The following is a 27,417-nucleotide window of genomic DNA, read 5'->3' on the forward strand; positions in this document are numbered from 1 at the left end:
ATCCCAGTGCGTTAATGGGTGCTGCAGTGCCGCTTTATCGACCTGTTTCCATCTCCCTCTCCCCTGCCCTGACCACAGTCTAACGGTTTCCTGCCCGCACCAGGATGCAGCAGCCTGGAGAGAAGACTTGTTTTTAACATACCTAAGCACAGCTGTGCCACGGGGCTGCTGCTTCTCCCTCCTGACTCTGCAAAGGGTTGTAAGTTCTGGATTGGGTCTGTGTAATTATTATTATCATTATTTATATTATTGTAGCCCCAGTCATGAACAGGACCCCATTGTGCTAGGGGCTGTACATTATTTCTTTGGTGTATTGCGGTAGTGCCAAGAAGCCCCGGCTCTGGACTAGGACCAGGATTACACGAGGCTCTGCACAGACACAGAACAAAACCCAGTCCCTGCCCCAAAGAGCTTCCAATCTAATTCGGCTGAAGTTCAGGTATGCAGCATTGCCAACTCTCACCATTTTATTATAAGCCGCCATGGAATATTTGGTGTTTTTCTTCAAGTCCCAGGTCCTGGAGGCTGGTGACTAGGTGAGAATTTCACCTTTTCTTTAAAAATAAAAAATAAGTTTCTAGCCCTCAGGGTTGCAGAGAAATGCTTGAAATCATGATCCAAGTGTAATCGAAAGACTCAAAAAACAGAAGGCAAAGAAAAAGAATTTTAAAAATTATGATTTTTTAAAAAATCTGTCTGTTTAATCCCGTCTTGTTATTTTTGGTGGCCCGGCTCTTGATTTTTGAACACTTCGCATTGGTGATACGGGGTATGAGGCAGAATGAGAAGGAAGCTTCAGGTTCAATGGTGCACGAAAATTGTGGGCTGTTGCTGCTCCAGGGTGGAAAAAGTCTCGTGAGATTAGTTGGTATTGTGCAAGATTTCTGCCATCCTGAATCACTGAAATCTGGTAAAATGAGCTGATATTGTGAGATTTCCACCCTCTTGAATCTAGTGAAATCAGCTGATGTCCCACAAGGTTTCCACCATCTTGCATCACTGAAGTCTGGTGAGAGGGAGTGTCTCCAATGTAACACTGGGAAAAATGACTTGTCCAAGATTGCAAAGAAAGACACATCAGCAGAACCAGGAATAGAACCCATGGATCCTATTTTCCACATCTCAGAGTACTAGATCCACACCCCATCAGCAGTGCTAGAGCTTAAAGCCAGGAGTCTGGCTACCAAGGCCCCTACTCTGGCCACTAGACTGCACTGATACTATCCTCAAAGAATCTTGACTCCTGGTCCTGGATTTTGCCCAAACTCCCTCTCAGAACTGGGAAGGGAACCCAGAGGCCCTGGGTCACAGTCACTTGCTTTCTAAGCACTTGGCCAGAAATGCCAGTTGTTAGTCACTGGAACAAACGACCACGGGATGTTGTGGAATCTCCATCATTGGAGGTTTTCAAGAATGGGTTAGACAAACACCTGTCAGGAGTGGTCTAGAATACTGAGTCTTGCCTTAATGCAGGGGGCTGGACAGGACAACCTATGGAGGTCCTTTCCAGCCCTGCGTTTCTATGATTTGTGTGTGCAAATTCTGCATTATTAACCTGGCTCTTCTTCACACAATCTGCAGCCTTTTCAAGGGGGAAGCAGTTTCTTGTGCCCGATTCTGCCAGGAAGATAACGCTGTCCCCTTTAAGAGACAGCCCCAGTTATCGCAGTGCTGGATGATACCTAAACTGCAGCAGTAACAGCTGCTGTCTGCCACCTGCACGGGGTTATGGGAGATCACAGGAGCTGAGCTAGCCCCATGTGGCCCTGGAGCCTCAGCATCCGGATGCCAGAGCTCTCTCTGCTGCAGCAGGGCGGCCCCTTCCTCTCCCGGCCCAGCTCTTTAGCGAGTCCCACGCACACAACATAAAATCTGCAGGCACGCTCCCTTACACCTACTCCCTTGTGTGCCCAAACACACACTCAGTCTGTACACATATACGCTCCCTTACATGTACACACATGCACAAGCAGACACACACAGGCGTATATTAGCTATATACACAGGGGGAGTCACACAATCTAAACGCATACACACACTCCCTTATTCATATACACACAAATTGTACACACTCATGCACAAAATATATACACACATATACCTGCACAATCTATGCACACATTCCCATATGCACACATTTTCTACACCCCCCATACCTTTCCTTATACACACACATATTAGCTGTACACACACAAAGTCATATACAATCTACATACACACACCCTCCCTTACATGTACATACATTAGCGACACACATATACTTCCATAATACATTTAGACAAAAGAAGTTTGAAAAAAAAAAGTCAAACTCCAACATATTGAAACAAAAACATTTCAATTGACCCAGGTTGATTCTTCTTCTAGTTCATCACTTCACAAAATTTTTTGAGGTTTTGACTTTTCATCTTGATTCAGGATGGGAAAATTTTCTAAATCTCAAAAACTCTTTGGGATGGGAAACATTGAACATCCAATATCTATCTCTCTATCTCTCTATCTCTGGCCTTGTACTGCTACCCTTAACCCTCTGAGCATCTTCTGTAGAAAACAGATTGGGAAAAGCAAAGGCATGACTCCCTGGCCCTGAAGAAGCTAACGCCACAAGTTCTGCCCAGCTTGGATCCATCTGTCTGCCTGAGGATCCCCCACTCACATTCCCAACGGCCTCGGGGGAAAACAGCTGCTATTTGCTCCAATTCGTTAATAACGTTTAAATCCAAAGCTTCTCTGGCAGGGAACCAGACGACCCAAAGCCCTTTTGAACGTGGTTGGTTCCCCCCTTGAACTGAGACATGCACAGGAGAAAGCTCCCTCCCCTTGTCCAAGGAGTAGCTTGGTGCTGTGGTTAGGAGACTCGAGGGAGAGGTGCTGTCGGTTTAACTGATGCACATAGCAACTGACACAGTCCAGGGCTTTGGTCAGAACCTGCACAGGCTTTGAGTTCTCTCGAGGCTAACCACATCTCTGAATGTTAGCGATGGAGGACCTGTTATTGGGTTAAAACGTATTGCAGTCATATATAGCATTGCTCTACCTCAGCCTCTCCACTCTGCCTCCTGAGGTTAGTTTATAACAAGAATAGTTTGATCTTCCTTGGCCCTTCCCACACAAGATCACACAGCTCTACAGGCGTTAGCTAAACTAAGCCTTATTACTTCCAGGCCAGCGAGTCAATATTGTTATAATCTATTTTACACATGGGGAAGTTGTGGCACAGATTAATGAATTGACTGAATGGCACCAAGGCACATACAGAGATGACCAAAAAAATCAAAAACCCCAAACAAAACTAGACCTAGAACCCAGGAGTCCTGATTTCCAGTTCTCTGCTCTAATCACTCTCTTATGCAGGGCTAAGAATAGAATGCTGGATTTCAGCTGCTACTGCACTCACACCTAGACCACACTTCCCTTCTATAGATGTGAAGAAAAGAACCCAGAAGCCTTGTACTCTAATCACTACCCTCAAAGCTAGAACCCAAGAGTCCTGATGTCTTTCCTCACCTTCTTTCGGTGCTTGATCACACTCTCACCTGAAGCTAGGAATAGAAGCGGGGAGTCTGGATTCCCCGTCCCTTGCTCTAGCTGCAAGAGAACATGCCCTCCCAAAGCTAGGAACAGAATTTAGGATGCCCATTATTCCCCTGCAAGTTACAAGTCACTCCAAGCAGATCTATGCTAGTGCTGTCCAGCTGACCTACAGCATCTGCACTGTTCTTCTGTAATATGAAATAAATCATGACTCCAGAAAAAACTGGCAGCTGCTAAAACTTTCCATCCATCCCCAGTGGGGCTCCTGTTCTTTAATGCCAGGCTTACTGGACCAAAGCATTCGTGCCCCAGTTGTTCACTGGTGCATCAAATTCAGCTTTCAGCTGAAATGTGTTTACTGCATACCAGTGAAAAGGAGGCAATGTGGCCTGGTGGTTGGGGCTGGGGACTGGTGATCAGTGATCAGAACTACTGGGTTCTAGGCCTACCTCAGGGAGGGGAATTCAAGATCTTGCAGCAGTTTAGGTGTCAACACAGTATATGTTAAGGTTCTTAGATTCTAGACTCACTTGTGGAGGACAGGCCAGAGTAGAAGATGAGGATACTTAGGTCCCAGTTTTCCCCCAGCAGTACATGAAGAGCAACCACTAAAATCAGAAAATAAAAATTACAAACAACAATTTTATTATCTAATGCTTCCGTGCTTCTGCTGCTCTCAGTAGCTGCTGCATCCCAGCTGGCTTTGTGGGGTGCAGTGGCCCAAGAAGGCAGACGCAGAGTCTGCCTGAAGGCATCTGGGAGCTGTCAGGAGTCTAAACCCAGCAGAGGGCAGTGTTGGGCAGGACAAGTATGGTTCTGAAGTTGGGGGATGTACCCATCCCTGCCATGACTTTTTGTCTGGCTCTCCAGTGGCATTTTCCATGGGGAATCTCCTTCACTGTGGGTGAGGGGGAATAATCCACAGCACAAAGGTCTAAGAGGGAGAGATCAGAGCTGAGCACTCTGGAGGGATTTGCTTGGTGTTTAAACACAATCACAACCATAGAAAAGAGGGAAAAGGCTTGCTTTCTACTACTATGCATATTACAGCAGTGCCCATGGCCTCCCAGCTTAGATTAGAGCTCCTTTTTACTGGGTGCTGTACACAGAGAGAGAAAGAGACAGTCCCTGCCCTGAAGAGCTTATTGTCAGGGAAACAATGGGAGAGGAAACTGAGGCATGGAGAGAGGAAGTGACTTGGCCAAGGCCACAGACAGCACCAAAAACAGGACCTAGGTCTCCTGGGTCCTAGTCCAGTGCTTTATGTACTAGACCAAGTTAGCCTAGAGACTAGATAGCAGCCAGAATAGGGTTATCTATACAATCCACTCCCCATGGCGCTTTCATCCCTTCCCTGAGGGAAACAGTCCTCGCTGATGGGAAATATTTCCAGTCTGTCCGTTCATACTAAATATTCCATCTAGTTATACCACCACTCAAAATTCCTCCCCCTCCATTGTGTTCAGGAGAGTCCCAGACTCATGGGCTCTATTCCCAGCTCTGGGAGGAGTGTAGGATCTAGTGGTTAGAGCGAGGGCAGGAATCAGAACTCCTGGGTTCTACTGGTAACTCTGCATGAATTAGTGGTTAGAGCATGGGGGGGACTCAAGATGGCAGAAACCTTGCATGATAATCTCATGAGATCTCTTTCGTCCATTTCATCCAGCTGGTACCCAAGGACACAGCTCCACTGTCCCCATAGACTCTCCCATCTTGAGTCAGGACTTGTAGGGTCTGTTCTCAGCTCCAGGAGTGGCGTGGGATCCAATGGTTAAAGCAGTGGAGTTGAGAATCAGAACTCCTGGAGGGACTGTGGTCTAGTAATTAGAGAAGCAGGGACTGGGACTCCTGACTCCTGATGTCTATTCCAAGGTCTTGCACAAACTTTTTGTGGGATTTTAGATAAATTGTTTCCTCTCTCAGTGCCTCAGAGTCAGTGAATGATTCTTCACGACTTGACTGTGAAGTTAATTTAATTAATGTTTGTAAAGCCCTTTGAGATCTTTGGATGGAAAGTGCTAGGGAAAGGAAAATGATTATCTTCAATACACAGCTCAGTCCTGAGCTAATTCAACTTCCCAATGCCCCTGTGAACTAGGTCAGTATTACCCCCATTTTAAAGAGACAAAGACATAGAGCAGAGAAGTGACTTGCTCCCAAGTAATTGTCCTCTGCTTGGATCTTGTAAGGTAGACAACCAATACACCAGGTTATAGCTGGGGTCCTAGTACTCAGCACCACTCCGAGGCATTACTGTCCGTGCTGACCCCATGGGGAGAGCACCCCCTACTCAGTCACCTCACAACGCTCCCAGCAGTACAGTGTCCCTCATTTCTTGTTAAGGCGTTTGGGCAATGCTGACTCAGAAGAAAGAGTGCCCCCAACACAGCTCCTTTCAGGGCCCTGGGTTTTCCTTGCAGTTTTCAATGCAAGAGTTAACCTGATTTGAGTTTGTTCAGTTTTTGAGACCCCAGACTAAGGTGGCATGGAGGCAGGCTGTCTGGCTTGTCAGGAAGTCACAGGGCCACCAATCCCCAGGGCAGCTGGTAAGATCCCAAGACCGCTTCATTGTCTAGTCCTGCTCCAGCCTTTTATCCCAGGAGACCTGACCAGGAAATAAGAGGGCGAGACAGAACTTCAAGTGGGGGCAGAGTGAGGGGGATAACAGCCTGGAAAGGGTATAATTATTATTTACTCTCTCTTGCTGGCACTGGAGACCCAGGAGGTGGGTCATTAGGTAGCAAATAATTAAAGACTCATGGAATAATGTGCAGGTTTCCAGATCCACGGGAGGCTCTCGGGGGGGGGAGGGGGGGGATAACATGTAACATGAGAGGATTCAGTTGGGACCCTGCCCATCCCATACTCACCAAAGCAGCCTCCTTCATTATAGCTTCTAGGTACCCCTTCCTGCAAGGGCCTTGGCACCCCTCCTTTCTCCCCCAGGACACATTCACCACACTCACATGCTTTTCTCCAGACCTGGGAAAGGCAACGGGCCTCACTGTCCATTGCGCCCATGCAAAGTGGGTTTAGAATGGTAGCAGTTTTCTCTGACTCTGCCTGGGGGTAATGACTGCACAAGGGGCAGGGCAATGGAGGATCAGGCCCCTTGCCTGTGTCCTGTCTGGTTCTAGCAAAGCCTGACCCATCTATAGGCAGGGAGCAGTAGGCATCTGTCCAGCACCAAGTGCAGACAGTTTCCCATCCTCACTGGGGCGTCTGTGTGCTACCATAACATACATGATAAATCATCTTCTATCCAGATTTAACAGAAACATAATGATAGACATTAGCGATGGAAAACCACCCTCCGCCCCAGTTCCTCTATTCGGCCGGTAGAAGATTATTTACTATTGTACATTTACTAGCATTCTTGCCCAGTCTAGTTCTGATGTCGCAAGGGAAGGAGCAGGTATGGCAGGGCAGGGCACAAGGTCTGCTCTGTGGTTCGGAAGCACAGTGGTGAAAACACCACACCTCCCTTTTCACTACCGCTGGGACCAGATGAACTAGGGAGTGAATTGGGGTGGGGGCTTGATTTTTACTGGAGTAGCTCCATCGGTGCAGGGCCAGACTCTGATCTCAGTTACTGCGGTGTAAATCCAGAGGGATCCCGTTGACTTTGGTGGAGTTATTCCAAATGCACACTGTCATTGTCAGTGAAACAGAAGCTGGCCCTTGCTACTGCACCAGACTTCAGCACAGCAGGGTGAGCCAAGGGAGGGGTGGCAAGCTCCAGATGGGAATTTCCTGATTGTCATCTGCTTGTCATAGAATCAAGCAGAACAGTCCATCTCCTGACCAGGGCAGGCTTGTTATTCCCTGGGGCTTTGCCCAGCCAGTGTTAAGCATCCCAAGGGACGGTGGTACCACCCCTTCCTTCAGGAGCTAGCTCCACTAGCCAACTGATTGTTCAATCACTTCTCTTTCTTCTCGTCCAATTCATCCACAATTTCTCCTTGCTCATTTCACCCCACTTCACTTAATTCAACCCCCTGGTTCCACCCTAAACAACCCCTCTCCTTCTTAAGGCCAGATCCTGAGCTGGTGTAAGTTGCTCCATTTACACCAGCAGAGGAGCTAGCCCAGACAGACCAGTTTGGTCCCACCCTGACAAGGGAGCCATGCGGTATCATTCGCTACGGGACATTTTCTAGCCTTTTGTCCAGTTTTGAATTAAAACATCCTGCAGGCATGGGGGCTCGGCCAGACTACTGCACAGCTAGGCCTGTCATACTCCACCACCCTGACTTGGACAAGCCTTGTTCCCTTTGCAAAGAGCCGTGGCCCGAATGCAGGGGTCCAGGGGGCGGTGAGGAGAGGATCCTTGGCAAGGATGGAATGAAATCACAGGCCAGGGGCAGGAAAGAGGAGGGGGGACAAATCACTCCGCCTTTAGTATCCTCAATGGCTGCTTATTGCGCCGTGCAGCCCGGCAGGCTGAGGGTTAAAGTCTGCTACTTGGCAGCTTGTCTGCAACCCCCCCATGTCCAAGAAGTGAATGTTCTAAAAAAAATATCAGTCTTTAGGGCCCGTGGCCAATGAGAAAAGCCCTCGGTTTTCCAAGCGGCCAATCCTGTGACACCATCTGCCCTGATATGACCCCCCCTCCGCCCCCCCCTTCCTGGCTGCCCACCGATGGGATGTATGTATATATTTATCTATCCATCCACATATGTATTGATCTCTATCTGGATTTGACTGGGGCTTAGGGGAGGGGAGGCGAGAGCGAGCGAGAGAAGGAGCGCGCGGGTCGGGATGCCCCCAAATAACCTCCCTGAAACTGTAACAGACGAGAAGAGACAACTTCATCTTCTGCCCTCCCCCGCCCAGTGCCTTTACAGGACGGAGCGCAAGAAGGAGACCTCCTTAGAAAGCACTCGGTTTATTTGTCCTTCTTCCTTCTGTGTTACACATCTGGCTGGCTAGCACACACTCACACTCACACTCACACTCACACTCACACTCCGTTACAACAGCAGCACCCTCGACGCCAGGTGTGAGTATCTTGCCGGGGGTGGGGGGGTCTTGCCTGCGGCGCTGGAAGGGCAGCTAAGGTTTGCGCCGCTTTGCTCCTTCAGCTCCACCAAACGCGGCTCTCCGGGACTCGAGCTCGGGGAAGGCTCGAAGACTATTCAAGGGTGGGGTTATTTTACCCCCCCACACACTTTTTGTCCCCCAAAACCTTCCCCCCGCTTCCTGATTCCCGCCGCCGCCGCGTTAGAAACGTGGACCCCCCCCCCCTTTGCTCCAATTAACTGAGAAATGCGACAACACCCATGAAAAGCGATGGGCCAACTGGGGAAACGAGAGGAGAGAGCCGGGCATAACCTCTAGCGCCTTGAGAGCTGGAAATGCACAAAAGAGAGAGCCGTTCCGGCCCAGATCCCCACAGAGACCCACACACCCGGCAGGGGAAACCACCCGGGCCGCTCGGCTTTCTTAACTCGACTTACTTATTTTTGCAGCTACCGAAATTGCAGCCCGCCCGCCGGCGAGAGCCAGGCTCCGAAGCCAGACGCTGTAAGTAGCGGGGTTGTTTTACTTTACAAATCTTTGTGTGTCTGTCCCACCGGGCAGGGGGGACGCGGCTTCGGACGGCCAGGTCCCCAAAGCCTCCGCGCTCCAACGCCGCCCGCCCCGCACGCACCCCGCGGCCCCCCTCAGTCCCTGGGCGGAGACCTGCCTCTTGCTCGCTGCTGCCCGGGGCTCGGGCGGCGGGGGCGTTGTGACCCGGTCCCCCGGCGGCCCGCCTCTGGTGGGGGCAGCCCTTGCCTCCTGATCCGTCCCGACACTTCCCCGAGAGCCGAGACAGCCTCCCCGCCAGCTCGGGAAGGTCAAGGGCGACGCTCGCCGCTTTGCCGGCGTCCTCGGGCTTCCCTCCCCACCGGTCTGGCCAGCCCCCCTAGTCTGGCTCCGGCCGGAGCCGGTCTGCGGTGCCTGGAAGGTGCAGGAGGTAGGGATGTCACAGCACACGCACCCTCGCCTGCTGGGGGGAGAGCGAGCGAGCTTTTCTTTTATCTCCTGCTAATCTACTGCAGGACGTCTCTCTCTCACGCCCTGCATGTGGGAACTGGTGTTTCTAATGGATGGTAAAGTTTGTGGAAGCCCTTTAGGAATGAAAGGGGTGAGAGAGGTCTGGCTTTTTAAATTTACTGATCAGATGGGATAGGGGATACAAAAGGACAAATCCTTACAGGGTGTAAATTGCCAGCGCTCCATGGCCTATGCTGGTTTATACCAACTGAGGATCTGGGCCTGTCTTTATAGGGAAGATCAAGGGGAAATTTACTAATCTTTGGTCCAGCCTGGTACATTGAAGAAGTCAAAGGGGAAAAACATGGTTCTTCAGAAGTCTGTTTATGAGCCAGTGATAAAAAAAACATCCCTGAGCAGAGATGGTTTAGTGCTAGCCACCTCCAGGGGTGGGGGAGGAAAAGGGGAATAAACTCCAGCGGGGGAAATCCTCTCCCATCAGTTCCACAGCTGAAAGCTCAGACCCTCAGTCACCTGGAGGGTTCTTTTGCACATCTGAGTTACAGAGGCTTCACATACAGTGAGAATCAGATATAAAGGGTGGAAGGTCAGTGAACTGGGGAGGATTTCAAGGCGTAATTTATTGTTGTCATAGGTAGATACAGGAGTAAGGTTGTAATACACCAGGAGAACCTACTATACTTATGGGGATTGCATATGCAACCTAGACAGATAGACAGGGCCCGGTTCCGACCTCAGTCATGCCAGTGTAAATCAGAAGTAACTCTAGTAACCAATGCAAAACTGGTGTAAGATCAGAACCAGTCCCTTAATCTATCGTGTAATCAGTATCTATTATGACCATTACTAATAATATTATCTGTACTGTGGAATCTCAGCCAGGGACCAGAAACCCAGTATGATAGGCACTGTACAAACACAGAACAAAAAGGCAAAAAGCTCTGTCCCTGAGAAGTTTACAATCACAGATAGATCGTAGAGATAGTAATCTATATCATTTCATCTATAGCTATGGCCAAATTTTCCTCAGCTCTTTCTTATACCAGGGTAAATCAGGAGTAACAGCAATGAAGTCAGTCTGTAGTTACACCAGCATAAAATGCCACGAGGGACGCATCGGGCCCTCTGATCTTAGTGGCACCAGTATAAAACAGGAGTAACTCCACTGACTTTGCACTGGTATAAGTGAGATCAGAATCTGGCCCCTAGTCTGTCGAACAGTTCGGGATCCTGCAGCATGGAAGGCCCTGGATGAGCATAAAATTACAGAGCCTCATTTATGCATGGAGTAAGGGATAGGTCTCGCCTGTGCTTATTGTTCTACCTCCGTTTCAATACCTATCCCTGCTGATGTAGCTTCCGCTGCAGGGTGCTATTTGCCCATACAGACTGGGGGTCAGATGTGCCGGGGTTCTGCTAGCTAGCTCTTATGTTTTGCTTGGCTTTGTAAGGTGACATGCTTGAGAGAGGCTTCACTGCCAGGCAGCTGTGAAGAAGAGGGAGGCAGAAGGGAGGGGCAGGAGAGGCTGGTCCTGGAGAAAGGGCGGCCCTGAATCTGCAAATGATGTGGCCATCTAAGGCTACGTCTACACTAGAAACTACAGCAGTGCTTCGAAATGTGAGTGTGGTCACACACGAGCGCTGGGAGACAGCTCTCCTAGCGCTCCTGGTAACCCACCTCCATGAGCGCGAGCTGGGAGCCCGGCTCCCAGCGCTCGGAGCCTGTCCACACTAGTGCTTTAAAGCGCTCAGACTGGCTGTGTTCAGGGGGGTGATTTTTCACACCCCTGAGCCAGCAAGGTAGAGCGCTATAAAATGTAAGTGTAAAATGTAATGGTGTTAATGAACGGGAAACAATGAGCACATTTAGAGCGGTAAAGGAGAAGATCTGGAAGATCTGGAAGAGGAGGGACAGAGAGTCTGGAGTCTGGAGTCTGCCTGTTCTTAATAGATGCCAGCCCCTCCATTCCCTTCTCTGGAATCCTTAAAGGCAGGAAGGTCCCATTCCAGATCAATACCGTCTGCCCGTTTCAGTCTGGAGGTCAGGGGTCAAGTTCATTTCTCCGCAAAGGTGGAATATTGCCTCCCCAATAGACATGTCCTAGCCCTCCCCCGGCGCGTCTCAATGAGCTTCACCAACATTAAACTACTAAGGCTCACCCCACAGCGCACATGATGTGGGAATCATTATTCCTCATTTCCCATAAAGGTAAACAGAATCAATTTACCTAAGGGTGCGCAGCAAGTCAGTGAGCAAGGCAAGAACAGACTGCTGTTCTCTGGGCTCCCTGACCAATAGATCACACTGCCCTCCCAGAACTGGGAATAGAACCCAGTTGTCCTGACTTCCAGCTCCAGCTGCTCTAACCACTAGACTCCATTCCTCTCCAAGAGCTGGGAATATACCCAAGTCCTAATTCTCAGGCCTAGGATTGACCTTAATTCCATGCTCTCACTAGGTCAAAATGCAGGGCTGTGAAACTAAAAGAGGGATGACCCTTACCATCATTAGAGACCCATAGGACCAAATATTCAGATAGCCTCCTGTTTTTATTCCCTGCCTGTTGGATTTCCAAGCATGTCTGTATCCAAACTGGTTAGCTGCAGGTACAGTTAGATAGCTGAGCATGCCCCTGTGAGATTAGCATATGCAAAGGACTGCAGTGGCAAATATATTGCAGGCACCATTAAGAAGGCCCTTTGGGAATGTGGCCCTTAAAACTCAACTAGACAAAGCACTGAGGAACAGAGTGTGCAACAGGACATGCTCTATTCAGCTGTGTTAATCTCATTATCTTGATTTATATCCCTCCCTTCTGAGTCGCTCCCAGCTAGAGAGGTTTCCTTTGTATGCCTGTGGGGAACAATCCTCCAACAGACAGGGAGATGGGCCCTAACCGTTCTTTTTTCTGTGGGAGGCAGTATGGCCTAGGGATGAGATCTGGGTTCTATTCCACCGCATGACCTTGGGCAAGCCACTTCACCCCCTGCCCATTGTCCCCAGCTACAAAATGGAGATAACAATTCTGTCCTCCTTTCATGAGCTTTGAGATCTAGGAATGAAAAAGTACTCTGTAAAGAGCGATGTATTGTTAGTGTCCATCTTGAACTCCTACGATTCTGTCACACCCTCCCAAGAAACACAGGGCCAAGTTCAGCCCTGGTCTAAGCAGGTGCAACTGCACAGACTCCAGCAGAGTCACAGCGGTCATTAACACCCCACTGGGATTTAGCCAGTCATTTCTACAGGCTCCCTCGCTTGGGCTGCTACCCGCTACAGGTGTGTTGCTCCCCTAGTCAAAGGCACCATTTCACGGTGAGAGAAGCAGTTTGGCTTAGTGGATACAATACCGGACTGTGACTCAGTAGACCAGGATTCTCTTTCCTGCTCTGCCAATGGCCTGCTGGGTGACACTGGGCAAGTCACTTCACCTCTCTGTGCCTCAGTTCCCCCATCTGTAAAATGGGGATAATGATACTGACCTTTGCCCTGCACTATGTGTATCGATTTACACCAGTGAAAAATGGGTGTCAAAACACCCCTGTTCTGATCTGGACCTGCCCTGATATAAATGACTGCACGAGCTGAAGGGCAAATGGAGACTCAGTCCCAATGCAACTAGGGTTACTGCCTTTATCCTTTATTTAAACACAACTTTCTTTCAAGGAGATGACACACTGATGGCGCTTCTCCCCATCAATTACAGCATCGCAGCTCCCAACACTGTAATTACGGTGGTGTCAGCTTGTCGCCAGACCTTGCTTTAAGGGGAGCAGAAAGTTGGCATGCAAAGTCCTTTCTCCTGGTGTTGGGCTTGTTCATACAGATGAAAGGGGGGATGGGGAGAAAATCTTCCTGGATGTTTATGAAATTGTTTGAGTCAAGCAGGTCTGCCTGCCTCTGGGCTATAAGGTCTTGTATCCTCTCACTGGTTTGGTTCCAGCCTAAGTTGGGAGTGACAGAAATCTGAAGGCTGGTTGGCAGCTGGTGTGATGTAGAGTTGGTGACTCTCAGTTCTGCTCGGTGTAGAAAGGTTACAACCCACCATGCAATTGTCCCTAAGAGGCCCCCATGTTGGCTGAATTACCCTCTCCCCCAGTAGTGTACCCAGTAGTCTATTCCCTAGGAAGCCTTGTGTGCTGATACCAGGCAGTACAGGCTGGGAGCCAGAGAGAACCACAGGGTCTGTCTGTATCCAACAGTCTGAATAAAGAATCTCTTTTATACTCATCACAGCTGACTCCAGTTCTTCTTTAACAGGAGGGACATTAGTCCACTGAGAGGTGGGCCCCAGATCAGGCTTGAGGCACCCTCACGTAGCAGCATCTGATGGATGCTGCCCATGCTGTCCCTAAACCTGCAGGGCGGTAAATTGGGCACCTTTCAGCAGCACAAAATTCACATAATTAAAAAATAACAAGACTGAGTGTCCCAAAAAACCCAAGAATTTTGCCATCAATGACAGATTTGTTTTGCTAATCGATTCAGAGATTCCAAAGCCAGAAGGGTCCACTGGGATCATCTAGTCTGACCTCCTGTATAACACAGGCTAGAGAACTGCCCCAAAATAATTCCCAGAACAGATCTTTGAGAAAAAACAAACCACCTTGATTTAAAAATGATCAGTGATGAATCCACCATGAACCTTGGTAAATTGTTCCAGTGGTTAATTACCCTCAGTGTTAAAAATGTACACCTTATTTCCAGTCTGAATTTGTCTAGCTTCAACTACCAGCCATAGGATCGTGTTAGACCTTTCTCTGCTAGATTTAACAGCCCATTATTAAATATTTGTTCCCCATGTAGATACTTATAGACTGCAATCAAGTCACCCCTTAACCTTCTCTTTGTTAAGATGAATAGATTGAGCTCCTGGAGTCTATCACTATCAGGCATATTTTCTAATCCTTTAATCATTCTTGTGGCTCTTCTCTGAACCCTCTCCAATTTATCAACATCCTTCTTGAATTGTGGACAGCAGAACTGGACACAGTATGCCAGCAGTGGTTGGACCAGTGCCAAATACAGAGGTAAACTATCCTCTCTGCTCCTAGTTAAGATTCTCCTGCTTATGCACCCCAGGATGGCATTAGCTCTTTTAGCCACAGCATTGCAGGGGAGCTCATGTTCAGCTGATGATCTACCCATGACCCCAAATCTTTTCCAGAGTTCCAGGATAGAGTCCCCCAGCCTTTCAGTCTGGCCTACCTTCTTTGTTCCTAGATGTCTATATTTCCATTTTTCTGGATTAAAATATATATTATTTGGTTGTGCCCAGCTTACCAAGCAATCCAGATCACTGTATCCGTGACTTGTCCTCTTCATTATTTACCACTCCCCCAATTTTTGTGTAACGTCAAAGATTCAATTTAAAAAAACAAAACTGAACTGGAGAGTGATGGCTCATATAATGTAATCTGAGAGAGTGTGAAGTCTAATGGTTAGAGCATATGAGTGGCAGTCAAAATCTCTGTTTTCTATCCCCACCCTAAAAGGGAGTGTGATCTAGTGGTTGGAGGGTCTTCTTGTCAGTATCCCTTTGTTCTATTCCCAGGAATAGGAGGGAATATGGATCTGGGGAAAGGAGGGAAAGCACAAATGGGAGTGAGGTGTCCAGTGACTTTCAGTGAGATATGGGCTCCTAATTGCCTTTTAAGCATTTGAAAATCTCTCCCCTAATGGTTAGAGCTTGTAATTCGGAGTCAGGATACCTGGCTATTTCTATTCCTAGTCCTTGGAGGCAGTGTGGATCTAGTGGTTAGAGAATGTACTGGGAGCCAGGACTCTTGCAACCTATTCTAAGCCCTGGGAGAGGAGTGGGGTCTAGTGGTTAGATGAGGAGACACAGTTTGTTCCCGGCTCCACCACTGACTGGATGTGTGAACTGGGGCAAATCACTGCACCTGCGCTTTTAGGAGCTCTCCTACGCCTGGGGATGGCAGTGAAGGAGGCATGCAATGTGGCACATACAGCCTCTGCAGGTCCTCATCACACTGGGGCCAGTTAAGGACACCTGAAAGCTGAGTAGCTGCCAAGATGTTCCACCTGAGGCTATGCCCGAAGGCCACTTGGAAGCTACTGCGGAATCACTGAATCCTAGGACTCGAGAGGTCATCTAGTCCCGTCCCCTGCACTCATGGCAGGACTAAGAATGTGCTGCCCCCTTTCTGCCCATGGGGAACACTTGTATTCCAGGCTCAGCCATTTCGCTTCCAGGTGCTATTCAAGGTGGTCTAGACCCTCGTTATCTTCAGGCCACCTATGCCTGCTAGCATTGCCCTGACAGCCTCTAGCATGGCGCTTGTGGAAGTCTGGCAGGAAGGTGTCCCTAGCCTCTGTTTGCCAGAAGTTGGGAATGGGCGACAGGGGATGGATCACTGGATGATTCCCTGTTCTGTTCATTCCCTCTGGGGCACCTGGCATTGGCCACTGTCAGAAGACAGGGTACTGGGCTAGATGGACCTTTGGTCTGACCCAGTCTGGGTGGTTCTTACATTCTTAAAGTGTGCTTGGTAGCAGAGCCCCTCCTCTGGAATTTGCTCCCATCAGAAGTAAAGTTAAGCTTTGACATGGCTGTATTGAAATGCATGAGCTAGCCTAGGCCAGGCTTCCCACTGAGTGCAGGCCATGAAATCAAGAGTGTTTAGGCAACAGACTGGTATCTTCTGTCTCTGGACTTTTCAAGGGGAATTAGTTAGTGTGAAGGGTGGATCAGAGAGTACATGCTCCACATTTGGGGGCAGGGGATTTTCTAAAGGGTCTGTGTTGAGATCTGGTTTGAAATTTTCAAAAGCACCTAAGTGACTTAGGAGCTTAATTCCCATTTTCAAAAGTCACTTAGGCACCTAAGAGCCTAAGTCTCATTGTGAATCAATAGTGCATAGAGACCACAACCCCAATTTGCTGGACCTGCACAAACCTATAGTAAGAGACAATCCCTTCCTCTAAGAGTTTACCGCCTATGTAGATGACAGACAACTACAACAAAAGACCATTGTCTCCATTTTACAGATGGGGAACTGAGGCCCAGAAAGATAAAGTGACTTGCCCAAGGTCACACAGGGTGTCCTTGGTAGACACAGGAATTGAACGCAAATCTTCTGAGTCCCACTGCAGTGCCTTAACCAGAACACCATGGTCCCTTTCTAAAAGTCAGCTTATTGGTTTTCTAAGACTTTATACTGTGTACCTGGACAGAGCTTTTTTTCCTTAGGGGTTGTTTAGATGGCTGCATGGAATGAGGGTTAATATTGTGATGAACTGACTTGTGTGTGCCCTTCTCTGGATGGAATCAGAACTGCTCAACTGTGAATCATAGACCCTGCACTACTGACACCTAGTGGTGATTCTCCTTTAGATCAAGTGGTAGTCCACCTATGCTGTTTGGAGCACGATGTCCTGAGATTTATCTCCACTGTTGCTGTGAAGTTCTGAGTAACCCAGCTGTGCAGCAGAGTGGTGACTGTAAAATCCTAGGTGGTCATGCAATTGTTATATTGCTATCGGATCTTCTTCTGATGTTTCAGATAATTATAGGGCTTGCTACTGTTTTTTAAAAATGAGGGTGAAAGTGGCATTTGCAGTGTCAGCAGCCGCAAAATGTTGTGGTTCCACTGATGTGTTTTGCAGGATCTTGTGTTTTCGATCTAAATTAGTGCAGTGGATGGTAATTTTAATAACCCAGGAAACATCCCTGAAGAACTCTCCAAATTCATTCATTCCACTGGCTTCACTTGCGCCAAAGATGAATTTGGTACCTTGTGTCTTGAATCAGGCTAGGTGGGAGAGAAAATTCTTCTTCCCTCCCTGTCCTAAGAAACACTAAACAAATATGGACATTGCTGTAAACTACTGCATTTCAGTGGGGTAGTGATCCCTCTGTATGTGTATGTATACACGCACACACAAACACAGACACACATGTTAGTGATTAGAAGAGGACTGTATGGGGATAGACAGATAGATGGGCAAGCAGTATGTATGGGGATGGACAGCTAGCTAGCTGGCTAGTTGGCGGTATCAGTGGGGATAGATAGATCAATAGAAGAGGGTTTGTATGGAGAGATAAGATTTTGTAAAGCGCTTTGGGATTCTTTAGAATGAAAAGCAGTAGAGAAATTTAATCTATCATTATTACTCTTTTAATGCCATGATGATGTTAATCTAATTCCAGGTTACTTTTAGAACAGTTAAATAGTCTTTCAAATAATGTTCATATTCTGCGGAGGCTAGAGAGCCCCAAATAATGTAGTAAGAGAGTGCTGAGAAAGCCTGGGATTGCCCCAGTGTAAATGGAACGAGCCATTAAATTCAGAATGGGTATCGACTCTATTCCCAACCAAAAAGAAAGAACCAAGGGAGAGTATTCCTTCTGAATTTGGAGGAAAGTTGCAAAGTCTCTTTTCTGTCTGAAGATAAAGTGACCCTGTTGCTCCCACTTTTCTATAGGATACATGTTGATCCAGCGCTTAGGGAAGGAAAGATTCTGTTCACAAATAGAACACAAGATGAGCCTTCTCCCCTGGGGATTTAAATAAAACACAACATAAGGAAAGAAAGTTCAGGGTAAAATTTACCGTGTCCACAAAGAATAAACCCAAGAGAAATGGGAAGGAATTGTTGATCCGTTACTTCTGCACGGCTCAGAAACAATTAGCTGCAGCAGAAAGGGGGAGGGGAGACCAAAGGTCCCATCCATTATCCCACTGCACTATGGGAAATCTCCCACAACCTCCAGAATCGGTTTCATCAGCTCTATGTAGGCTTTGACCTGCTGGGGATGGTTATGATGACCGAAGGAAGTGTCAGGGTGTGTATTCCCGTGAGACACTAAATGGAAGCCAGGGAGGTGACACTATTATTATTTAACCTTTATGCAGTAGTAGCACCCAGAGGCTAACCAAGTTGGGGCCCCCATCATGCTACATGCTGCACAAACAGAGAGAAAGGTACAGTCCTTGTCTAGCTAGGTAGGTCCCTGTATCTGGGATGGTGCAGTCAGCTCCCACCCTCTCTGACAGACACCAGCCCGACTGCAGATCGATGAAGAAATAATTAATTCATTTGTCAATGAACCATGTGGTCCAAATTCATCCCTCCTGTAACTCCACTGACTTCAGGGGAGCTACAGCAGGGATGAATTTTCCCAGCCTGCCTCCAAGCACAAGCAACGCCAGTAACTCCTCTGGGTCTTCCCTTTTATGCGGCCCCCTGGGAAGACATGCAGCTCATGGTCAACCCCATTCTGCTGAACGTCAGGGACAACTTGTGTTTTCAATCATTCCTCCTGGCTGAGAGAGAGTGGGGGCACTCCCAGCCTGATTCCCGGGCCCCTCACATCTTGGGGCTCTGCAAATCATGGATGTCAGCGAGAAAACATCGTTCTTTTCCCCTCCCAGCAGCAAGGATGCTATGTGCCCTGTTTGCGGAAATTCAGCCAGCATTTAAAGCAGTAGGAGCCAAGATCCTTTTAGTGTATCAGGGAGAAGGTTGTGGACCATGTGCGGGGTCATATAATGTCAGAGAAGTCTCCCTTTTAGCCCCTATGTTCCCCCTCCCACACCATTCTGTGCCACCCCCACCCAAGAAAATCAAACCAGGGTTTGTGCCACCAGTTTTTGCCCTCTCTAACATGGAGAGGGGTCCCCATCCCCACCCACCCCCACTTACAGGCCAGAAGAGATGAGAAACCTTCTCGTTTAATGTAAAATCCAAGCTGAGCCGGGATTTTTTTGGTAACTTCCAGTAACTGGGAGGAGTCTAATTTGTGGGGGGAGGGGAGGAGAGAGGGGGGATGGAAAATTTGGCTGCCTCCAAATCAATTTTTCTGTCTTTTTGGTGCCTTTTAATTGAGCCCCTGCCCAATGCTCCGGGTTTTATTTTTAGCAGGGAGCCTGCCATGGTGAATTAATCTCAGCGAGGGGAACTGAAATTGGGGTCTGGAGCTCAGTCTCTCCACAGACCTACAATTACTGCTCCTTTGAGTTTTATTTATAGCTCCAAGAGGTTTACTTAAAGGAACACGCCCACTGAAATTCACTATAAAAAGGAAAAATGGCCCCTTATTGGAGGCCCACAGAGCACTGTTAAAGAGACAGGGTTTTCTTTTTTCTGGTGGCTGACTCTGCTAGTTTCAGAAGTTGTCTGCTACCTCACACACACTCACACATTCAGGCGCTCTTATAGTCTGACAGGCAGACACACACATACAGATTACATAGTCTCACACACACAGACGTACTCATACAGTCTGACAGGCACACAGTCACCCACCCACACGTACAGACACACGGTCACATAGATATGCAGGCACACACAACCACACAGACACAAACACACTATCAGTGACACACAGAAACACAAATACAGTTTCACATATAGACACTTACACAAATACACATACAGGCATGCAAGTAGACACACACTCACGGATAGCACTTGACATAACACATACACTCAGGAATACACAGTTACACACACATACACAGATACACACATACAGAGAAACACAGTTGAATCTGAACACAACGGTAGTAACATACAATCATTTTACCTCTGATATTTTTTGACATTGGTTTTGCATTTGAAACGAATTCTTTCAGACTAGATAAGCATAGATTGGCGTTTATTTATACTCCAGCTCAGCTCTGACCATAGATCCTGTATCCCAATGACTTTTTCACTGCGCACAGAGTCAGCAATAAGAATGAAAAACAACAGGAGAAACCCAAATGTCTTTCAACACTCCAAAAAGGTTCCCACCTCAGAGTGGAGATTCAGAGTGATTGGTTTGCGTGTGGAGGGTGAAGGCTGAGAGGAGTTGTTTTGGATTTCAGGGTGAAGATTCAGGAGTTCAGGATTTTGGGGTCAAGGTTTAGAAGAAGGTTTCTAACCACCAGAGTAGTGGGGGCAAGCAACCTAAGTGGTTGGAACATGGAGCTTGATAAGTTTATGAATGGGAGGATATGATGGAGTTGCCGGTGATATAGCCGGGGACTGGACTCAATGACCCAAAAGGCCCCTTCCAGTCCCATGTTCTGAGGATTTGGGTTGAGTAGTCATATGAAGGCCAGAAGGGACCATTATGATTATCTAGTCTGAGCTCCTGCTAACACAGCCAGAGAACCTCACCCAGTAATTTCTACATCAAACCCATAACTTCTATGTGAGCTAAAGCATCTCTTGAAGAAAGACATCCGGTCTTGATTTTAAAACTTCACATGGTGGAGAACCCACCACATGATTGTTCAAGTTTTGGACCCAGGTTAAGGTTGATCCCTATTGTATCCTAATTAGATTGCTCCCAAGTTGACATCTGTTGTTATTTAATTATTTTATTACAGTAGTCTGCTCAGGGTCCCCAGCTGAAATAAGAGAAAGCCCCTCCCGCACAGAGTTTGGAAACTAATTAAACAGCACACTCTCCTGTATGTTGTAGAAGTTTTGTGCTGGGGTTTTGTTTCCTTGCTGGATGGCTTCACATAAGAAAGGAAATGGGGAAAGAGGCCAAAAAAATCGATGCCTATAAATAACTTTTTCATGAGATTAGATTGGGGCGGGGAAGAGGCTGGAAAGCAGTACATGCCTCCTGTTTCACTACTGAAAAAAGCAGAACAATGTATCTAACAGCCAGGAGGAGAAGAGCCAATAAAACACCCTGCAAAACGTGCAACTGTCCAGTGAACGTTGTAACACGGACAAGATAAAAAGACCTCATGCTCTGTGAAATATGAGCTGCTTTCTCTTGTGACAAGGAGAGCAAGTGAGTCTGTAGGGTCAGAAACGTGGAGCCCTCCTCTGTGCTGTCTGGAGAGAATGAAGGGAGCTGGTCCAAGACAGGGAAGGGAAGAAAAAGAGCAAGGGAATGCATGAGAGGCAGAAAAAGAAGGAGGGAATGTGCAGAGAGAGAGAGAGAGCTAGATAGACACTGAGACATAGGGAAGAGAGGAGTGAGACACGAGACAGGGAAGAGGTTGAGTGTGAAGTGCATGTGTGTGCAAGAATGACAGACCCAGGGATGGAATGTGTGTGACAGAGAAAGAAGGAGAGGGAGTGTAGTGTGGAGGAGACAGAGCAAGACAGGGAGCGGTGCCTGATTGAAGGTGTGTCTGATGGAAAGAGACAGTGTGAGCGGGAGGGAGTGTTTGCAAGGAGAGAGACCGAGAAAAAGGGAGGGAGTGTGTGAGGGAAAGAGGAGACAGGGAGGAACACCCTAGCGATGGGTCTGTTCAAAATGCATATAATATGGTGTTACAGGACAAGGGAGGAGCTGGGATGGGGCTGGAGGGAGAACAGCTATAACAGGTGTCAAAGCAAGGAGATGCAACCCAAAGCTCTAACAGCCCGTGACCTCCCTCCCTGCAGCCTCCCACCCCCCAGTGCAGGTGCTGGGAGCTGACATGTGAGTAGCTCGGGGTGCTAAGAGAAGCAAGCAGTACCACTCAATCCCCTGTCACTCCAGCCACAATGGGGGCCTTTGTCTGCCTGGCAGCTCCCAGAGCCTTTCCCAGTGCTGCTAACTAGGCTGGGACACAGAGGGAGAGCAACACAGCTTGTTGCTGCTGTTTATCCCACAGCTGCAGGGCATGGCTCGTGGGCCTTTCTCCCGAGAAATCCTGCCTCCCTCATTTTTTACTGGTCCAGCAGCAATGCCTAGCCATGCAAAAGAATGGCCATGTACTCTAAGGAGTGACCATCTGCAACACCCAGAAGTGACCGACTACAGCACCAAAGGGTCACTTGGCCCACAGGACCAAAGAATTACTTTCCAGGTCAACAAGGTGTGAGAGCACCCACAGCTGCAAAGAATGGCAGTAATCATCTATGCTAAGAAGATCAATCCAGGACAGGGGATAACCAACCATGCAAAGCAATGACTATTCACCCTGGGGTGGTGTCTTGCTATTCTGTGCGATGACTTGAGGCTGATCAGCCATGATTGACCCTTGAGAATATCTTCACTGCAGGGATGGCTTACACACTGGAGAACCCCTTTTCTGTGCCTGGCTATGTATCTCTGTGCATTTCTAATGCCACCATAATCATGGACTATGTATCATATACACAAAACTGCATGAAGTTCTGGCTACGATATGACTTAAACTCTCCACCTCTGTGTCCAAAGGGGATTCACCCTGGTGGTTGTGTTCCAGCAGGCTGTTGCTGAGCTCTGCCACCGTTCCATTACTGTGAGAAGGCCTGTGCAAAGAGGTGGCCCTTGCCCCATAAAAAGTCTGGTCTTCCCAGCAATATTCTTTTGTATTGCAATAGAGTCTAGAGACCCGATCAGAGATTGCAGCCCCATTGGGCACTGAGAAATACAGAGCAAGAGACTGTCTGTGCCCCAAACTGCTTCCCACCTAAGCACTTGTCTCCCCAGGAATTTTCCCAGGAATACTGCTATAGTCAAAGTGCTGTTGCACTTCCAGTATAACTCCCCATGTGGACACTCTCATTCCCGAATAAGAGTGGCTTTTTTCAGTTTACCTTAAACCATTTCCAAAGCAACATAAACTAAGCTGGAAAAAGGCACTTTTATCCCAGAATAAGAGTATCCACACAAGGAGTTATACTGATATAACTAAAGTGGTTTAAATTCATACGCTATCATATACCGGTATAACTTTGCTGTATAGACAAGCCCTAGCCAGACAAAGGTTGGGAGGGGAAACTGAAGCACAGAGAAGCAAAGTGATTTGCCCATGGACATCCAGCAGATGAGCCCCAAGGCGTGTTTACACAGCAGGTCTAATACTGGTTCTGACACGTTTAAACCTCATGCTCCCAAATCCTTGGCACATAAAGCCTTCGGAAACGTGCCTGTATATCTTCAGCCCCTTTGGAGGAGGCTTAGGTACAAGCCTGTGTCCTGCTGGCAGATGTAGAACCCCACTGCACTATCCACTGGTCCATGCTACCCCTCTTGCATGCCCTAAATGTGACAGCACTTGGGCTCCTCCTGATTTCCAGCGGGAGGAGCAAGGAGTGGTTGAGCCTAGCACGCCACCCTGTGCTTTTGTGTTTGATTGACTATTTTAAAAAAAGTTATGGAGGCCGAATGAAGGGAAGGTTACTTTGTGGCACCAAGGAATCTAGGAATTCAAAGTGGGAGGGGCTTGGCATGGCTCATTTCCATAGGATTTCCCAGCAGGCTTGGTTGGCTCAGAGCTGTTTCACAGCAGCCTAAGCCCTGGAAACGAACTGAAAGATTTGGGCTTTGCTTGTGGCTGCACTGAGCTTGGGTTTGGTTTGGTTTGGTTTTTTTTGCATTAGATGACTTTACGTTCTATTTTCCTAGGGAGGCTTTTGAGCAAACATTGCTCAGCAATGGGATAGCAATAACTTTTCGGTGGGAGGGGGTGACGCTGCAGTGGTCTCTCCAGCTACTGACAAACAAAGTGGCCATTATTTGTCTTTCTGAGACTTTTTTCTTGGGGGCCCCTTTAAGGTTTATTGCTTAACTATAAACACCATTATGTCACCATGAGCCAATAAGATGGCAGGGTAAGAGTGGGCTTTGCTGCAGGTCCTGGTAGCTTCAGCCTGCTGAACTCCTGCCTAAAGGCATTAAAAATGAATTGGTCCCAGGCTAGAGTAAGAAGAAACGCTGATTTGTTACACTGGATTAAAGGGGGGTGGATCTTTCTTTATACTGTTTGGGGTGAAAGGACGGTGTGGCACTGGGATCAAGCTTCATTTTAATTAGGGACTGTCATCTAGTGATTGCAGCAGGGGTGGCTGGGAGCTGAGATGCCTCAAATCTATTTTCTTGTCCTTGGAGAACATGTTACCAAGTGGTTAGAGCCGGGGTTGATAAGTCAGGACTCCTCAGTTCTGTTCCTGGCTCTGGAAAGGAATTTGGTATAGTGGTTAGGAGATGGGGGAGACAGGTTTCCTTGGGTTCCAGTCCCAGCTTGAAGAGGCATTGTAGTCTGGTTGTCAGAGCAGATGACTGGGAGTCGGAAAACCTGGACTCTGGCACACCTTGGGCAAGTCACTTTGTTTTGTTGTCCTTAGTTAATATGGAAATGGCAGAATTCTGGCTGGCATCGATGAGGCACTGTGGTGAAGGAGTTCACAACACTGCAGTTGGTTGGTTTCAGCTAGGGCCTTCTGTGAGCAAGTCTGCCCAACCTGGAGCTGCTATCAAAAAGCTCACACTGTTGGGTAGAAGCCAGCTTTTGTGGAGCAGAGCTGTGCAAGGGAGCACAGCCACCAGCAGGAGATTGCTGATGTACCTTGAACATGGCACCGAGTAGCAGAAACAGAAGCCAAGTCCCGGGGAAGAACCCACCAGGGTTGGGGGAGGTCCAGGAGCATGGCTGGACGTGGGGGAAACGGGGAGAAGGTTACTCATGGAAATTAACAGCATAAAATGCAGCCAGACCTTGGGACAGGAAACATGCAGTGATTTCTGCAGACTCTGTCCTGTTCTGGCCCTACACATCTGAAAAACACTAGAGGTTCAAAGAGCTCAGCATTAATGTTTAAGGAGCTTGGTTTGAAGTACGTGCAGCAGTGAGGCCTGGCGGAATGAAGCTGGGCACAATATGTATCTGATTTATAATTAATAAAGGAGATTTATTTCCCCTGTGTCTCTCTCCCTTGCTCTGATTTTGATCTCCAAGTTTAAAGAGGCAGACTGTGTGTTGTTGGTTTTTTAATGCACTCTTTGTCCATTAATACTGCACGGCTAGCCTTGCATAGCTGGGCACACCCTTCCGTCTTTACCCTTTTACCCTGCGTATTCAATCTGCTTCAATTATTGGTCAGGCTTTCTCAGTGCTGCAGTTGCTTGATTTCGTTAGTGCTGAAAGCAGAGAGGCATAGCAGTGGGTAGATTAGATACAGCCCAGAGCATCTGGGGAGGGGTGGGACAGTGTGGGTTTATTCTCAGGGTCTTAAGCACAAACAACTGGTCATCTGGTTTCCTCTGCCCAACTCAAGACAAGAAGGGAAAGCAACTCGCATCATGAAGAGGCAGCCACGATGGTCCATGAACTTCCTCTTGCAGCAGGAAAGGCAACATGCCCTCAGCCCTCCCTACTAGTATTATTTGCCCTATTTCACATATGGGGAAGCTGAGGCACATAAAGGGGAAGTGACTTACTCAAGGCCATGCAGTGGTAGAATCAGTATCAGAACCCCAGGTGTTCCTGGTTCCTAATGCCATGCACAGGCCACTAGACCATGCTGTAGTTCTCACTGCAAATTGAACAATGGATGCCACAAGGTAAGAATTTCAAGGGCACAATCTTGCACTCGTTAAGTGGGGGAGGAAGAATGGGATGCATAGGACCCAGTTTCTTCTATCTCGCCCAACACTCTAGTGGGTGAAGGGAGAATGGATTAGTATGTACTAGATTTAGTTACAGTAGTGCATCATGGTTGAGATCAGAGTGGATAAAAGTACAGGGTGGTGTAAACTATATATGCCACATTGGACAGTGTTTTATTCCCTGGTAGCTAGATTTTAACTGGCAGGCTTGGGGATGGGCAGAGCAAGGAGAGATGTTTTCTTAACAGACTCACTGTCTCTCTCACTCTATGTTCTGTGTTCGCATTTGACCATGGCAGGCTTGCTTCTCAGTCATGCCAATTTTAGTGGAATAAAGATTAAATATTAATAAATAAAGCAAAAATCCAAGCATTTTGGATGGGTTATAAACCCTCCTGCGACCTCCAGCCAATGGAGATTACAGTTAGGAAGAGGCTTCCCTATGGACAGGTTATTTCAGAGCTGTGACAGCAGGGATTCTCGCATCTTCTTTTAAAACAGCCGGTCAAAGACAAGATTCTTGCCTAGATGAACCTCTGGTCTGATCCAGTCTGGCAATTCCTGTGTTCCTATGGGTTACTTCTGATTTACACCATCATAAGTGAGGTCAGAGTCATACTCGTTACGTGCAATGAGAGGAGGGTGGCTCTGTGGTTAGATTACAGGAGCAGGGGTCAAGAGATCTGGGCTTTACTTCTGGTTCTGGGAGGGGAGGGTGTGTGGTCTAGTGGGTAGCGCACAGGCTGGGAGATAGGCCTCTTGGATTCTAGTCCCTGCTCTGGGAGGCAGTGCAGTCTAGCGGTTAGAGCGGAAAACTGGGAGTCAAGACTCCCGGGTTGTACTCTTGGTTTTGGGAGGGAGTGTGATCTAATGTTTAGAGTACAGGCTGGGAGACAGGACTCCAGGGTTCTATTCCCAGCTCTGCCACCTATTTCCCATGTGATGCTGGACAAGCCACCTCAGTTTCCCTTCTGTAAAATGAAAATAATAATATTGACCTGCTTCCCGGGGGGGCTGTGTAGCTTAATCCATGAATGTTTGTAAAGTGCTTTGAGATGCTTATCTGGGAGATGTGAGAGAAGGGAACAGTCCTATTACTTTTATATCTGCAGTTGCCTTGGCCAGCATTTATTACCAGAGAAGTGAAAGCATTCTTTCATGGCAGCTCCACCTCGGGAGGCTGTGAAGATAGGGCCTGATTCAAAGCCCACTGAAGTCAATGAAAGTCTTTCCACTGACTCCAATGGGCTCTGGATCATGTCCATGCTGTGGGTGAGAGTGCGATGGCTGGGGCAGCGGGTGTTCATGTTGCAGATTGCTAGTTCCACCCCTAGGGTGCTCTGCTTAATGGCTCCATTGATCAAGATGTCCGTTTTCTTTTCTCCCCCCCCGCCCCCCCCCGAGCTGTTCCTTCTGCTTGTTGTGGCCCAGCACAGCATGGCCAGAGTAGACAAGACGTCATTGAGATGCTCCAGTTGGCCTGATAGAACAGAGCCGAGCAGGAGGAAACATCAGATAAAATAAAGATGATATCTTGTGAAATGCAAGGATGCGGTCTAAAAATAATCAAACTCCCCCCCGCCCCTGGCTCTGCAAAGGAACCACAGCT

General features: G+C 48.0%; 2 long non-coding RNA genes across 2 annotated transcripts in view; one reads left to right on the plus strand and one right to left on the minus strand.

Moving 5' to 3' along the window:
• Nucleotides 1–2,348: 2,348 nt before the first annotated feature.
• Nucleotides 2,349–9,487, minus strand: LOC142069660 (uncharacterized). The gene is made up of 3 exons (XR_012665595.1): nt 8,991–9,487; nt 4,062–4,139; nt 2,349–2,986 (listed from the first exon to the last, which is right to left on the minus strand). It is a non-coding gene; the product is annotated as an uncharacterized LOC142069660 (long non-coding RNA).
• LOC125627651 (uncharacterized) overlaps nt 8,195–27,417 on the plus strand; it is a 39,119-nt gene continuing 19,896 nt past the window's right edge. The window contains exons 1-2 of the long non-coding RNA XR_007354067.2: nt 8,195–8,533; nt 9,003–9,057. This is a non-coding gene — a long non-coding RNA (uncharacterized LOC125627651). The remainder of the gene's footprint in view (nt 8,534–9,002; nt 9,058–27,417) is intronic.

The sequence above is a fragment of the Caretta caretta genome, chromosome 20, assembly GCF_965140235.1.
Source record: "Caretta caretta isolate rCarCar2 chromosome 20, rCarCar1.hap1, whole genome shotgun sequence".
Taxonomy (NCBI): domain Eukaryota; kingdom Metazoa; phylum Chordata; order Testudines; family Cheloniidae; genus Caretta; species Caretta caretta.